Genomic DNA, 16954 nt, shown 5'->3' with positions numbered 1-16954 from the left:
GGTGGCCGCCCGCGGTCCCGCCTCCCCCGCGGCCGCCAAACTTCGCTCGACTTTGACGCGGGTTCCGGGGCCTCTCGCGTCCTCACTGCGGAGAGAACGGAGGGCTGGGGCCCGAGCGGGGCTGGAACGGAGCTCACGTCCCTCCACCGCGCTGCCCCGCGGGAGCCGGAGCTTAGCGCTCAATTCGAGAGAGAAAGTCTGGAGGCCCGGGGCCCCCATCGGCTTCTGGTTCTTCCTTGGGCTGCGGCGGCCGAGGTCCGGGGCCGGGACTGTGTTCTCCACGAAGTCCTTCCCTTGAACCCACCTTCCCTTGGCTCCCCGTGCGCGCCCCGAGCTCGGCCTCCCTCGGGTCTGCCGTTCTGCGGGCTCCCGCCCACCCTGCATCCTGTGGCCCCCCTAGAGCCCCTCTCCAAGCCTGACCTCAACTTCAACTTCCCGAGTTGAGGGCAGCTTCGCTGTGGAGCGACGGTGTTGTAGCGAGAGTCGGGGAAGGAAACCGCCGACCCCTCTCAACTAAGCTGTCATCAAAGCGAAGGACACGTGACTGTCCTCTCACGGCAGCCAGTGGGTGGGGGTCGCCCAGGCTGTGCTTGGACTTGGAACCTGCCGTCCTTTCCACAGGCTTTCTAGCACCAGATGTGGAGCTGGGGAGGAAATGAGAGTGTCTAACCTCACCGATCCTTCCAGATCACATACGAGGGTAGGGCAGCAAGACCCGAAGTCAGTCGGGGTCCTGGACGGCACTTTTCTCCCATCTGCCGCCCCAGACACCCCTAAGCCCCTCTCTGTGCCTCTATCTCCATCCACCCAGGGTCCTGACCCTTCCCTGGCTGCTCCTCTGGAGCTCGGAGAGCGGACGGTGCGGGGAGCTGGCTGTTTCTGTTACTGTTGGGGGGTGAGGAGACAGAGTGTAGAGGTGAATAGCAAGATCCTCAGAGCCCCTAGAAGGGAGTGAAGGAAGAGGAGGGGGGTGTAGAGAGAAGTCCGATTTTCTGCTCAACTGTCCAAGGAGTATCTGGTTGGATTGGACAGCCCCCCCTAGGGTACAGGCCCTGGGTGCGTAGGCTGGGTGTAGGCTGATGCCCTGTGTGTGGCGTGTGAATGTGAACGTGAGGATGATCAGGGTTCTGTGTGTCTGGAGTAGTGTGTCTGGGTGTGTGTGTCAGTACTTGAGGAGGTCGGGATGTTGAGTAAGGTCGGACCTCCTCCCCTATAGCCGGCTGACCCAGTCAGCGGGTAGGACAAGGGCTTGAGGTCTCTGCTAAAGAGCTCCGTGCAAAGCTGAAATGAGACTGCAGGTCTCGGACTGAGGTAGCCTCGAGTGTGAGAACGAGTGTGAGAACACGGGAGCCCTTCCAGAGGGGTGGGTGGTGAAAGTAATCTGTCCATTCTGTGGCCCAAGATCGATGTGTCCCTGCCTCGTGTCCCCTTCTGACTCACCCGATTTGGACTTCTTCAGTGTCCATGGAGGTCCCTGACCAAGGGTTTGTGAGCTACAGGTGCACCTGCAGGGGTGGGGGATGATCTCTAGGGTCACCCACTCTCCAAGGGAAAGGAAGAGGCTCCAGAAGGCCAGGTGAGAACTAGGATGTGTGAGAAGGCTGGGAGCTCAGACCTGGACCGGCTGGGACTGGCTGGGATGGATCCCACCCCAGGCGAGGCTTCCAGCCCTGCTCAGCTGTCTCCCAGCTGCTGAGGCTTCAGCCTCGTGAAAGCAAGCTGGAAGCAGCAAAGGCCTTGGCCTGTGGGCATTTGAGGTCAGGCATGTGTCAGAGTGTTGCTATCTCAAGATGAAGGCTTTGGGGATCTGCTCTGACGCAGACCACACAATGACGAAAAGATACAGCAGCAGGGTGCAGCAGGGAGGCCCCAAAGCCACAGGAGGTGAGAGAGGCAAAGGCTGCAGAGTCAGAACGGGATTGGGATGGGCCTGGCCTTACCCCATCAGTGCTGTCCTCTCTGCCCTATTCTGATGTGAAGGCCACTGTGGGCCACCCAGCATCCCCCAAACCTTCAGCCCCTCCTAGCCAGGCCCTGCCACTGAGGGGGCCCAGGAAGTCGTGTGGGAGGGGCGGCGCTGTGCCAGTGCCTGCTGTGTCAGTTTAATGATTTTTAATGAGCAATTACCTTTAGTCATTCCCCTAATTTCTGAATATCAATAAAGTTAATTAAACTCTGCATGTGCGAATGTGGCCTGGGGAGATTGTGAAGGTGGAAGCAGCAGGGACTGAGGTGGGGTTGGGTCTCCAGGATTAGAGCCTGCCTCCTCCGCTGTGTGACCTTGGACCTGCTACTCCCCCTCTCTGAGCTCTGTTTGAGTGCGTGATGGAAAGGCGAAGAGGGGACAGCATGTGGGATTTGCTCACTCTGCAGGAACCGAGGAAGAGAATCTGGGAAAGGAGGACTGGAGGAAGGAAAAGGGCGAGGAGGTCTCCAGGAGCCCCAGTTCTGTAGGGGTTAATAAACCCAGGCTGCCTTAGCCTAAAATGGAAATTTGCTGTTTGCTGCAAATCCTTGATCTCCTTGGTTCGGGATTCTGATGCGTTCTTGAGTTTAGGGACTTCCACTGAAGCCTAAACCAGACCCTGCTCCTTGGCCCCTGTCTGGCACTTTGGATTAGGAAGTTGAAGCTGGTTTTAAAAAAAAATAAATCCAACAAAATACAACTACAGAAGACCGTGTACATGCCTCAGAGCCACGAAGGTTGCAGTAGCGGATGGGAGGCACCTGGGGCTTCTAGGGAGGCTGGAAGGCCCAGCCTCTGCACCAGGGAGGAGAGCAGGCTAGGTCGGCTGTGGCCCTTCACAGGCATAAGCCCATCACGCATGGCAGGCCCTGGCATCTGTCCCAGCCTCCTCAGCAGGGTGGTGGCTTAAAATGCCTTGGGGACGCCTTGGGGTGCTAAATAGGGAGCAAGGAGACACAGAAGAGACTAGGCTTAATTGGAAACTGGGCTTAATTAGAAATTAAGCTTCCTCCTTCTCCCCTGCCAGACTCCTTCTCATGGTCGCCTGCCTACATCGCAGTGGGCAAAGCCTGCCTGCTCATCCTGGCCCCACTAGAGGAGCCCTGGTTACACAGCCTTTAAGCACTCAGTTTCTGATCCTAAGGATGGCGGCAGCAGAGGAAGAAGGTGTGGTGATCTGCTCCAATTAAGATTGCAGCCAAGGAGACCCTGTGGACAGTTCTGTCCTGACAACTTGAGCACTTCTAATAACAAGTCTCAGTAGCCCCAGAATCCTGCTTCAGTTCAGAGATGCTACTCCCTTTCCCCTTCCTAGACATAGCTGCTGGGCAGGAGTTGTACCCTATTCCCACCCCCAAGCAAGAAGACAGGACTTGGGAAAGGGTCTGGAGGCAGAGGTTACTTTAACGAAGGAATCTCTCAGGGACTTAGTAGTTCAGGCTACCCCAGTGGCACCAGGCAAACCCTGTCCTCTCTGGTCCTCTATTTTCTGGAACATTTGATGTAAGGCTGCAAAAAAGTTTGCCAAGCCTGGAAGCCATCATGGACTTACAGAATTAGTCAGTCAGGTCCTCCTCTGTTTACTGGCCTAACCTGGGGACAGGGAGCCAGATCTGCATTCAGGAGGCTTCTGGTCAGCACTTGGAAGGTGGGAAGCAGACATGAAGGTCTCCAAAGCCCCTTCCAGACCTAAGTCTGCAATTCCAGCTGGGAAGCAGCAGGTCCAGGAAGCCAACTCTCCCAGCCAGACCTATAGCATTTCCAGTTCAGTTCCCTAAACCAGCCACATTCTCAAACACCTCTGGGTCTTTGCCATTCTCTCTGCCTGAAATTCTTCCTCACCCTGAGCCAGCTTGGCTCTCGCCATGCCTCAGCTCTCAGCTTAGCTGGCAACTCATGTAATGCATCAGCACATATTTATGGAGCATCTACTATGTGGCTTCACAGAATAAGCCTCTCCTGACACGCAGCCTTGCTCAAGGGACATTTCTGTACTACACAATGCCCTGACCTCTCTCATCAGGGCACCTGGTTGCTTGATGCTCCTCCCAAGCAGCAAAACTGAAATCAGAAAAGGGGATACCAAGTCAGCCTTAGCCCCAACCATGTTGGGAAAGCTCCAGAATTCTATTCAAGAAAAGCGGAGGGTTAGCTGGTTGGTTGGAGAGGGGAGGTGGGCTCATGGCAGCTGGGACTGTGTCTTGAAGCTGTGTTTGCGGAGCAAGCACACTATTTTTACATAGATTGTATGTTACGATTTTTCCCCCTTCCTAACGGTTGGCCAATTATCCCAACTGTAAATTATAGCTTTTACTTCGTTTTTTTCCTTCCACAAATTAAGCTGTCACGCTGTCAGCCTGAGGTGACTTGGGGGTGGAGTGCTGATGGCCATTCTGGGAGGACGAAAGCTTCTCCCAAGCTACCCTTCAGTGTCCCCACTGTGTGTGTCCCAGCACAGAGCCTAGTATGTAGACATTAAATACATGTGCAATAAATGAACGGGATTGCATAGAAGATAGTTGCAGAGCTAAGCTCAGAGCACAGGCTTCTTGATTTGTCTTCACAACACTTAACTACCCACCTCTTCTGGTTTGTATTAAAGACTGGAATAAAAGGCAGTGCTGGAGAAGAGTATTGAATAGATCATGGACTGCTAGGAGAACAAACAGGTTCAACTTGGGAAAGGTGAAGCCAGGCTGTTTCTTAGAGGCAAGAATTTTGAAGTTCCGTCTTACTACTTTGGGCATGTTGCCAGGAGGGACTAGTCCTTAGAGATGGACATGTTTAGGAGGGTAGAGGGCAGCACAGGAGACGAAGATCCTGGATGAGATGGATTGACTTAGTAACTAGAGTAATAATGGGGGTAGACAATAAGAGGTTGATAGAGCAGGGTTCAGAGCGATTGTACATAGGGTCGCTATGCATCGCAAGTGACTTGACGGCGCTTAACAACAATAACAACCCCACTCCATCTGGCTTCATAGGCCTCTTAATCTCAAGTTTAGACTCACTCTGGTCCAACTTGAAGGGAACAAGATGGAACCTTGGAAGTAGCTCTGAGCATGGTATACCCTTGAATCACATCACCAAGACACTTCAGGTCTCCAAGCTTTTCACAAGTCCTGGGGTCCATCCAATCCACTCAGTCATTCCAGAAATATATACTAAAGCATGAGACCTGGGCCCAAAACACCCAGGAGCTTCAGATACAAGCTTTTCACAAATCTTTTCTATTTAATTCTTGGAACAAGAGACTAATAGCGCCCCTTGACAGATGAGAAAACCGAATTTCCGAGATACTAAGTCATTCACCAGGGGTTTCACAGTCAGTAAGTAGAAAACCTATCCCAACTCCCAGAAATACCACAGGTGGATAGTTTTAACAGACAGACGTTTATTTTCTCATTGTTGTTATGTCCTGTAGAGTTGACTCTGACTCACAGCTACCCTATCTATGAACAATAGCACAAAATCCTGCCCAATCTTGTATCTCACAGTATGTTGTTGTTGTTATGTACCATCTATTCACTTGCAACTCATAGAGACCCTATGTACAATAGCTTTGAACTCTGTCCTATCCTGAGCTAGTCTCACTGCCTCTGATATAACTGCTTCCATTACCCTAGTAACTGTGTCAATCCATCTCATCTGGGGTCATCCTCTCCTGCACTGTGCCTCCACCTCTCCAAGCATGATGTCCTTCTCCAAGGACTGGTCCCTCCTGGCTACATGTCCAAAGTATATAAGATGGAGCTTCAGAGTCTTTGTGTCAAGGAGCAGCGTCTTTCACCCCCTCCGTGACCGATCTATTTGTTCTCCTAGGAGTCTATTGTATGTTCAACACTCTTCTCCAGTACTACAACACAAAGGCATTGATTTTTCTTCTGTCAGCCTTATTAATTGTCCAGCTCTCTGATGCATAGCAAGTAATTGCAAAGATCATGGCTTGGGTCAAGTGCAGGAGGCTGCAAGTCCAAATTCAAGGTGCCAGCTCTAGGGAATGGCTGTTTCTGTTGGAACTTTGTCTCTTTTTGCTTTTGCTTGGAAAGATCTTCATGTGACATGTCTCTTCCCTCATCTCTTCTTGCTAATTTACACTTAGTCTCTTCAATATTTCAGAACAGATTGACTCAAAATGCATCCTTCACTAATCCTGTCTCATTAATGTAAGAAAGGCTCATTACCAAATGGATGACAATCACTGGGCATTGAGATTAGGATTTACAGCACATACTCTTTTTTTTTTAAAGCACATACTCTTATTGAAGTTCTTGCTGCAGAAGGCCAAGGACTGTAGCCTTAATTATGGATTGAAGATCAACATCAAAAAACCAAAGATTCTCACCACTGGGCCTATTGGCAGCATCATGATAAATGGTGAAGAGACTGAGATTGTTAACAGCTTTAGTTTGCTTGGCTCCACAGTCAGCACTCTTGGTACCAGAAGTCAGGAAATCAAGAGATGAATTGCATTGGGAAAGTCTGCTGTCAGGGCCCTCTACAGAGTCTTAAAGAGCAAAACCGTCAGTCTGGAGACTAAAGAGCACCTGATCCAGGCCACAGTCTTTGCAATTACTTGCTATGCATCAGAAAGCTGGACAATGACTAGAGATGATAGACAATTGATACTTTCGAGCTGTGATGCTGGAGAAGAGTATTGAATATACCATGTAGTGTCAGGAGAACAAACAACTTCGTCCTAGAGAGGGTGAAACCAGTCTGCTCCTTGGAGGCAAGGATTCTGAGGTTTCGTCTGACATACTTTTGGCATGTTGCAAGGGGAGACCAGTCCTTAGAGAGGGATATCATGCTTGGAAGGGTGGAGGGACAGCACAAGAGAGGAAGACCCTCGATGAGATGGATTGATTTAGTGACTTGGGTAATGAGGTAGGTGTGTCAGAGACAATAAAGTTGGCACAAGATAGAGCAGGGTTCAGGGCTGTTTTGCATAGGGTTGCTATGAGTCTCAAGCGACAGCACATAACAATAACTCTTGTTGTTGTTAGGTGCTATTGAGTATGACTCAAGGACAGCAGACCTTGTCCTGTCCTGTGCCATCCTCACCATCTCTGAAACACTCGAGCCCATTGCTGTAGTCACTGTGTCAATCCACCTGGTTGAAGAGCTGCCTCTTCTTTGCTGTCCATCCACCTTTCCTAGCATTGATGTCCCTCTATAAGGAATAATGTCTCCTAACAACAGGCCCAAGCAAAGTATGTGAGACTAAGCTTTATCCTCTTTGCCTCCAAGGAGCGCTCTGGCTGCACCTTCTCCAATACATACTCTAGGAGGACACAAGTAGAAAACTTTTCATCCTTTGGTCCTATGTTCCTGCCACATGTAAAACACAAATTAGTGTCATTAGAAGACTATGAAACTGCAGGTGAAACAGGTGACATTGTTAAAGGGAGTGACATGAAAATGACAGTCTATAAAATTTTGCTCAGTATTTCAGCAGAGACATATTTTCTAAGTAAAAATTTCCCAATAATTATAACAACAAAAATATTTTGCTTAAGCCCACTTTGGACATATTGTAAGGAGGGACAGATCCTTGGAGAGGTACATCATGCTTGCAAGGGTGGAGGGACAGTGCAAGAGGGGAAGACCCTCTATGAGGTGGATTGATTCAGTGACTGGGATAATCGGGATGGGAGTGTCAGAGGCAGTGCGATTGGCACAGGATAGAGCAGAGTTTAGGGCTGTTGTTCATAGGGTCGCTATGAGTCGCAAGCGATAACAACAACAACAACAGCAAGCCCAACTTATATGTATCAATATACTACAAGGCTGAAATTTACTTTTTGAACCTTCTACTGTGCTCTGCAGGAGAAGGATGGGCAATCTTCTCCAATGCGATTACTACTGGCTCTGAAAACCCACTGGAGGTTCAGCTATGGGTCAGTTCCGACTTGATGGCACAAAACAACAACAACAATGCTCTAGTCAGAGCTATCACTGTCCAGTTACAATGATTCTTTGAATCATGTGGTTTTTTCAACATGAGCCACAAGAGTGTAATGGCTGGTATTTTTATAATTCTGATTTTTGTCAAATTTTCTAGTATTTTAGCTACAGTATCATGGTGAATGCTACTTGTGAACCTATATTAGTAACTCTTTTGAAAAGGAAATAGTAATTAAAGGGGAAAAAAGGAGGAAAAAAATGTTAAACTTCAGTTCAATTACTAATAATGTACTTTAGTGTAGAAAGATTTTACAGAAAAATTTTGGTTACTATTCATATGATCTAACAATACTACATGTAAGCAATGTATAATGATACTTAAAACATACTATTGTGATTAAAGTTGGCAATAAACATTATGAAGCGTTCATCTGTGAACCTGGAGAATCTAGAATACAACTTCCCTGTTTTCAAATACAGTAGTGGTGTCAGTACAAAGTACACATTTCTATTACATATGGGAGGAACTGGATGGGGGAAAGGAGAACAGGCACCAAGTACCTTCGAAACCCCACAGAACAATGTACATCAGCTCTCAAGGTTTGAAAATAAGGTTTTTAAATAATTAAAACAAGGTTTTAAATAATTCTCGGAGACCATCTGCATGATAGCCCTGCATTCCAGTGTCTGGGAACTGGTCACAACCTCTGCACTCTGAGCTCTTGGCTTTAGACAGCCCAATGGGACAGTCCAGGTGGTAAGCCTACCTCCTTGGCCCTGACAGGCTCCATTTTTCTGCCTCTTGGGCATGGCATCCTTGCTTCTATAGGCACATCGCCTAGCACATCTTAAAGACAACCCCACACTTCAAAACCAAATTGATGTCTAGGAAAGAAGAGGTTAGTGGGCTGATGACAGAAGGGTGTGAAGGAACAGGAGAGGGGACTCAAAACTCAAAATGTCATAATCGGCACAAATCAATAGTAATTAATCACAAGTACAATGTATATGAATGATTGTATGAAACACAATGTAAAGGAAAGATTCTATAAAGCACAATGTGCAGGGAGCTCTGGTGGCCTAGTGGCAAGAAGCTGAACTGCACGCTCAGAGGTGCGCAGTTCGAATCCACCAGATGCTCTGCTGGAGAAGGAGTGGCAATCTCCTGTACCAGTCAGATCCGATTTGATGGTACACACACAAAAAAATAATAATTTTTTAAAAAGTACAATGTGAATGAATGAAACAAAAAGTTATATAAAATCTGTATTGCACACACACAAAAAAAATCTGTATTGCATTACCCTTTCCTACTTGTAACTGGAGCTCCTTGACCAGAAGCAGTGTTTTTAGGGAAACCATAATGATGAAGAAGCCATTTAATAAAGCCATGGGTGTTTTGGCTTACAAAATTGAAGCAGTCAGAAACAACAAACACAAATCTAGAAATAAAGTGTCAATTCTAGTGATTTTTTTTTAAACAACCAAACTGGTGAAGATTCAGTGTTTTGAAATCGATGAAGCTATAGCCCTATCCTTCGACAGAAAGTCCTGCTTCCCATGTTTTTTTCAGCTTTTCTGCTGATCTTGGAGCTCTTCCAAGGATAGATAGCCCTTTCTTTTCCTTGGAGGACCTCAACTAAAGGTCCAGTTTCTTTGCCCTGTTTCCCACCTGTAGATTGAGGGACAGACAGCATTCTACCTTTCACTTTTTCCTTGTCTCTTCAGTCTAAGTAAGCTGCCAGGTTTTCTTCCTTGTGAGCTGGTGAGCTAAATCAGTCACAGAATCCATCTCTTCAACAGAAGATTGTATAGCCACATCCTTGTTGAACAGTCCAAGGCATGTGTACTTATTTGGCATCTTAGAGGTTTCCAGATCTTTATGTTCTGTTTTCATTTTGCACAGTTCATTTTAAAGTCCATCTCTTTCCTGTCACATTTTACATAAGTGGTAAGGAGAAACTTCATGATCTCTTTAAGATCTTGCTTAGAATCTTATCAGTTAGATATCCAAGCTATCACTTGAAAATTTTACCTTCCACCAAACATTTTAGCATGATTTAGACAAGCTCTTTGGCACTGCACTAAAAAACATTGCCTATTCCCCCAGTGTTTAATCACCTGTTCATTATTTTCTTTTAAAGCCTCACCAGTAGCACATTTAACGTCCACAATTCTATTAACGCTCTGTTGCTGGCACCATATATATTCTCTAAGATGATATCAACTTACTCTATAGCTCCCCTCCCTTGCTTTTGAGACCTGAGCGGAGCTGCCTTTGACACTCATCGTCCTACCAACAGTCTTTTCAAGGAGATCTAGGTAGGCTTTTACCATTAGGCCCCTTTCTTAGTTTTCTAACGCTGCTAGTACAGAAATACCACAAGTGCTATTTCCTTTTGCTTTTACTATTGGTGGATCTTCATGTGGCCTAGCATCTATCTCCCCCTACCTTCGCTTGCCAGCTTGCATTTAATTGCTTTTGTATATCAAAAGAGGTTGATTAAAGATACATCCTACACTAATCCTGACTCGTTAACATAAAGACAACCTATTCTCCATAGAATTATAACCACAGGCGTTGAGATTAAGATTTACAACCATATTTCAAGAAGATGCAATTCAATCCATAATGTCAGCTGGGAGCGGAACTTCAATACAGGAAGATGGGGACCCAGCAAAGTATTACTGTTCAAGTAATAATAATAATAATAATAACAGCAACAGTAATATTATATATTTATTAGGTACAACTATCTACCAGATACTGTACAAAATGAATTATCATGGAGCTCTGGTGGCCTAATGGCAAGAAGCTGCACTGCAATCCAAAAGGCATGCGATTCAAATCCATTAGATACTCCACTAGAGAGATTGGATTTGACAGTACACAACAAAAAAGAAAAATTTTTAAAATGCATATAATTTAGTCCTCATTGCATCTCTATAAGATAGAAGCTCTTATTGTCTGCCTTTTATAGGCCAAGTTCAAGACCATTGTTGTCAGACCCAAAGCAGAAAGGTCCCTAACTCATGTTCAATGAAGATAGCTGTTTATCTCCCCAGTATCTACCCCTGGTCAAATTTTAGAAACATGTGTACTTGCTTGGATCCGCTTAGTGTCTGAGAGCTGGGTAAACTCTTCTTGCTTGAGCCTTAACTCAGAGGTTGGTGACCTTCAGTCACACTCCCTCATCCTCTAAGGACAGGAATGAAAATACTCCTGTTCACTCCTGTTCTGGAATCTTGGGCTGTCCCATTCCACCTCCTCAAGCTCAACCAAGAGCCCAGTCCCTGCCCCACCCCCGCCCCACCCCACCCTCGTTGCTAGAGCCTAGCTCCTAGGGCAGGGCTCACACCAAACCCTCTCCAGTTTCCCTCCACCTGCCTACCTGCAGCCCAGCAGCTAGCCCTAGGAGGGGAGGAGGATCAATGCTGCAGCCAGCGGCAGAGTGTTGTTGGCCATTGATTGTTGAGATTTCTCTGAGGGCTCCAGAGCAAACAAACCTGCTGTTTCACCAACAACAATCCGGGTATGTGGCTGCAGAGCTGCAGCTAGCTGGCTGAAAGGGGCGGGACTGAGAGGTCCTGGCTGGGCCTAGCAAGAACAAGAGATGAGCAGGAACGGAATGGGCATGACAAGGGCAGCAGTGGGGAGCCCGCGTGGTGATGCTAGAGTGAATCCTAGACCTTGTGCATGCCTTGTTTGACCCAACCTTTATATTTCTGCCCAGCCATTTTTCCTGCCTGACATGCTAACCTGAGTCCCTCTGCTTATTTCTGTTCTCCCACTCCTTCTTGCCTAATTGCTCAGCCTCAAGAGGTCACTGTCCTCCAAACACCAGTAGTGCTCTCTGCTAATCATTAGGAACTTAGCCTGCCTGTCTTTCATCTGCCTGTCCATTCTCTATGCACCATCCCAACCTAGCAGATGTTTTGCTAGGAAGGAATAATACATAATCTCTGCCCTTAAGGAACTCCATTTGGAGAAGATGCTAAATTTTAAACAAGCTCATCTGTGACTCTCTCCTCCGCTGGACCAGGGACCTTCGGATTTTAATTAAATGAGATACAAATGAGATGCCAAATAGCACCTATGTGATCTAATACTCTGGCCTTCAAGATAGGAGACTCTTGGCCAAGGATTGCCCTGGGCCTCAGTTTCCCTTTTGTAGCCATCCTGAGTGCCCTCCATCATAATTCTTTCCATCTCTGCTGGGTTTTCTCTACCCCTAATAAGGCAGAGCATGTGCAGCCAACCCTCATGTGCTTCAGAACTGGAGCAGAGGGTCTCCAGTGCAGTTACCTGCATCCCAGCAGAAGTCCTGATACTATGGCATCAACTCCAGCCTCTCCCCTCCATCCCTCATTCCTCCCTTCCCATGTTTCTCACTCCATGCTCAGCACTCTCCCTCTTGCTGGCAGGGCCAGAGCCTCAGGTCCCAGTGAAAAGGGACTGAGCCGCACCCCCAGATGTTCATTTGCATGCTGTTTTATCCATCCCTTTGCAGGCTGAGTCCTTGATAAAGGCAAAAAAGCAGACCCTGCCTTCTACCTCCCAGCACAGACACATAAACACACATACACACACACAGAGCTTCTCCCTCCCTCCTGGCCCAGCAGCTGAGTGCCAGCTCCTTTGTCTCCCAGGCAGCCACCTGCTGAGTGTCTGGCTTGAGTCCCACCAGCCAGCAGGTGCTCAGGGAGTCCCAGAGCCCAGGAGCGGGTGTACCAGGCCATGTGGGGGAACCTTGTTCTCAGGAATAAGGAGGATCAGAAAAGAGAACCTGGACCCCAGAGCTCCTAGTGGCTAGGGGACCTTTGTCAAATCATGTGCGCTTGCTGTGCCTCAGTTTCCTCTCTGACTTCCAACTCCAGTTTGGAAGTGTTCTGTTGCCCAGGTTAAGGAGCCAGGAATGCCACTGAGCAAGGCCCCTTGGCCTTGCTGGTCCCCTGACTCTGGTCCCTGTTGTGCTGGTATCATTTATACTTGCCTCTGGGGCTCCCTGGCCCTCCCCTCTCCTGGTCTTCAAACACAGGGCCCTAGAGGGGGCAGGGCTTAAGCCTCCTCAGTTCAAAGTGTTCTCAGTCCCAGCCTTCAGTGTTTCTGGAAGTCAAAAACAGGGTGGGGGCCAGGGAGAGACTTGGAGTCTTCCGGGCTGAGTAGCTAGATCTGTTTGTTCTTGAGGGCCTGAGGGGGATGGAGCCCCAAGATGTGAAAGCAGCCATGTTTGTGTACCTCCGTCTGGCTGTATCCATATGTCCCTGCATATCTCTGACCTTCTGTCCTCGAGTTCCTCTGTCACTATATCCCAGGGGCTGTTGTTCATCAAGTCCCAGCTCAGGCTGGTCTCTCCCTCTCCCTGGAGGCCGTTCCACTCTTCCACTCTTCCTCCCCAATCTTGGGCTCCACTGACCCTCAAGGAGACTCTAGCTGAAGTGGCTGCCGCTATTTTTAGCAGCTCTGCACCCCTCTCTTCCCCCACTCAGGCTAGCCATGAAAGTAGAGGGAACAGGCCTCGTTGGGCTCCATCCCACGTGCCTGACCAAGGAAGTCTCTGGCTATCTTATCCCTCTCCCCAAGCCCCCAGCATCTAGCAGCATGCAGGGTTCCAGAAATTTCTTCCCAAGCCATTTAGAAATAATTCTGGAACTCCCAGGTCTCCCCAACCCCCAGAGAAGCTGAAAAGGGCATTGAAAGGAAGTGGGGAGGAAGGAGCCACATCTGGATGAGCTTCCCCACTCAGGGACCTCTTCATCTGCCCTTGCACTTCCTGAAGCAGCTTCAGGTCAGACCAAAAGGCCAACATTAGAAGCGTTAGGACTCCTAGGTCCCACCCTGTCATTGTTCTTGCTGCCCTGGAAACAGACAAGGCCAAGGATAGGGTAAGGTAGACAGTCCAAGGGGCCTGAACAAGAAGATCAAGGAGGGATTCAGCCCCAGCCTCTCAGATGGGGTGTCTGCTGACCAGATTCAGGCTACTCTTGCTTCCAGAACTTCTGCTTCTGTGTCTGTCGTTAAGTCTGTCTCTTAGGCTTGGCAGGACCAGAAGGGCTCCAGGTTTGCCTCCTGGGTCCAGATAGGCACCCTCCCACAGGTCACATCAGTTCTCTGAGCTTCTGTCTTTATCTTTGGGATTGGGAGGGTAAATCCCAATTGAGAATATGTGACTGGAGGTTCCACATAAAGCCTGGCATGTACATAGCCCAGTCTTACAGTGCTTAGACAATACGGACCAGCAAATGGAAATGAAAAGCCTAGAATCTAGCGACTTTCTGTGCATCCACCCTGTCGCACTCCCACCCCATACACATCTATACTAGTCATGGAGCACTGATAATTCAGGGGCCATGCTTTGCTCCACCCACCAAAGGCCTTATAAAAATCCAAGAAACACATAGTGTATAGATAACCAGATGGGTCCAGAGAGGGTAGGAGAAGCCTTAGGTCACACAGCCTGTAAGTGGCAAATTCTGCTATGCTGGATTCGGGGCTCTGACAAGATCTCACGAAGCTCTTTGGCTTTTGCCCAAGAACAGACAGCTAGATAACTTCCAGGGAAGTGTGTAACCAGAGTCTTTCCAGCATTAAGGGTCAGGGCAGCCCAGGGGGTGGGGCTCAGGACCCCTCCAGCCTTACCCTAGTTCCCCTAATCCACTTCCTCTCAAATATAGCTTGCAGAGACAAAAGTCTTAAAGGCAGGAAAGCGATTTGTCCCTGGTACCCAGAACAGCCCCTTTGTCTTTCCAAAAGCCACACTTCTGTAGTTCCTCTCAGAGCCTGCACAGGCCCAGAGAGGGAGCCTCAGTGATACTGACTTTTGGGCCTCAGAGTGGGAGCTGGAGGCGGGGGGGGGGGGCACAGTCCTGAGATGCTGGACTCAGTAGCTGTCCCTGGGGAATGTCTAAAGCCAGCTTGGAGGGCAGAGGATGGTGCATTGGGGTGAGCTGCTAGCCCTGGTACTGACTTCAGGAAGAATGCAGTTCCTGCCTCCACAGCCATTCTAGTCCCAGCTGACATTTCTAAGGTTTTCCATTCAGAAAATTACGGTCTCTGCTGCTGATTTGGTGGTGGTGGTGGTGGTGGTGGTGGTGGTGGTGCAAGCAAGCAGCTGGCCCTGAGGGGATGGCTGACCTGAGAGCCCAGCTCAGGGCTTTTTCCCTCTGGCCACCACCGCCTTGAGGTCAGAATGTAGTTAGCACCCTTGCCCTCACCCTCACTCCTTCTCCTCCTGCTTAATTAGGCAGATAGAGGAGATTACAGGACCTGGGGGCAGATGGACAGAAATCTCTCCAGTGAGGGAAGGAAGCCAGCATCCCACCACCCTCCACGGAGAGCCCATCCCAGTGACACTACTAACCAGGTAGGGGGGGTACAGTAGACAAATTAGTTACTAAATTGGGAGGAGATGTCCAAGGAGGTCCTTGCAGCTCTGTCTGCTCCTGCTAGCCTGCCCCGGAAATTAGGGTCTCCCACCTCCAAGGCTTGCCCTTTCTTCTCCCCAAGACCTTCCTCCAGGACCCTAGTCCACCTATCCTGCCTAGGATTGGAGAGCAGGGAGGGCCAGGGCCCCCAGGTCCTCACAGCCAGCAGGCAGGCAGGAGGGGGAGCACAGGGCCGCAGGGGAAGGTGTAGAGCGCAGCAGGTGACACTGTAGCAGAGGCCTCATTAATCACCTCTCCACCCCCCAGCTCTGCAGCCGAGAGACCATATTAGATTTTAAATTGGAAAACCAAGAACAGAATATGGCTGTTAGCTGGGAGCTCCCTATACCCCAGACCCGAGTCACAGCCTCAAGGGAGGGAGGACAGTGGGGAGAAAAGAGCCCAGTTCAGTGACAACCCCAAGAAGCCTGCAGGCTCTCAGACTTGGAGGGGGGGCCTGTCAAGGGCAGATGCCCCTGGGAAGAGGCAGGCTAGGTCAAAGAAAGGGGCAAATGGGTGGAGGGGCTAGGAAAGGAGTGCAGAATAGCCACCTCATAGAGAAGCAAATTCCTTCTGGGAGCTTGGTCTTTTCTGGACTTGACAGGGTTTTGGGGTGGGTGGAGTCAATGGGCAAGGACAAACAATTATGATTTACAGCTTCTCTCACATGTCTAGACCTGCAAGCACACCCCACATGCACACATGCTCACACAATGTGATAGAAACTGTGAGCCCCGGCAGTGAAATAGATCCAGTTCATACTCCTTACTTGTCATTTGCTTTCAGCACAAACTACAATTTCCTTTGCCTCTCAGCCTCAGTTTCTTCTGTATAGACTATGATTCCAAGCACTGCTGTTCTGGGAGGAGGTTGATCCTCTGCAAGGTGCACCCCTAGCTCAATAGTAGTGCATGATAAATGGGAATGTATCCCTGTCTCCAAGGCCAGGGCAGCTTCTCTGGCTGCCCCAGGAGCCCCAAGGCAGTGGCCAGCCAGGCCCCTACATTCTGTGCTCCTGGCTGGATACCCGACTTGTCCAGGGACAAGACAACAGCATAACCAGATGTTCTCCATGAAACATGTGTGCATGGGCTCCATCCTGAGTCAAATCGCTTGGGCTCAAGTGTCTGTGGCTGTCCTCCTGAGCTGGCTCTGCCCAAACTGTCACCCACCAAACTCCCAGCCCTTTCAGAACATCAGCAATGGGCCAAGGCTGGGAAGAAAACACAATATACTGAGGAGTGACTGACTGATAGGCCCAGCTCTCCTGAGGATTTTGTAGAAAACCTAAATAAGTCCCAGGGCCTCCAGTCCTCGCTCTAAGTCCAAACTAAACCCCACTTCTCCCAGGCCTCAAATAGAGGAATAGATATTGTTGCCCCATTTTAACTCTTTCCCAAGAACCACCAGCCTAGGGTCTGTCAAGTTTACTTCAGATCATGGTGATTCCTCGTGTGTGCGACTACATCTGTGTTCCATAGGGTTTTCAATGACTTGGCTTTTCCAAATAAGATCTCTAGGGCCTCCTTTCCAAGCACCTCTGGACATACTAGAATGTCCAGCCTTTTGGTTGTCAGCCAAGTGTGTTAACTATATGGTGGTGGTGGTGGTGGTGGTGGTGGTGGTGATGGTGATGGTGGTGGTGGTGGTGGTGGT

At 49.0% G+C, this 16954-nt stretch overlaps 1 protein-coding gene across 2 annotated transcripts in view; it reads left to right on the top strand.

The window, feature by feature from the left end:
- The window catches only part of SEZ6 (seizure related 6 homolog (mouse)), a 55405-nt gene that overhangs the window by 637 nt on the left and 37814 nt on the right, over window positions 1-16954 (top strand). The window lies entirely within an intron of this gene.

This window comes from Elephantulus edwardii, unplaced genomic scaffold (assembly GCF_000299155.1).
Source record: "Elephantulus edwardii isolate Elephantulus edwardi_28Jun2011 unplaced genomic scaffold, EleEdw1.0 scaffold00094, whole genome shotgun sequence".
Lineage (NCBI taxonomy): Eukaryota > Metazoa > Chordata > Mammalia > Macroscelidea > Macroscelididae > Elephantulus > Elephantulus edwardii.
The sequence above is the reverse complement of the archived record's forward strand: the minus strand, read 5'-3'. Positions and strand labels throughout refer to the sequence as shown.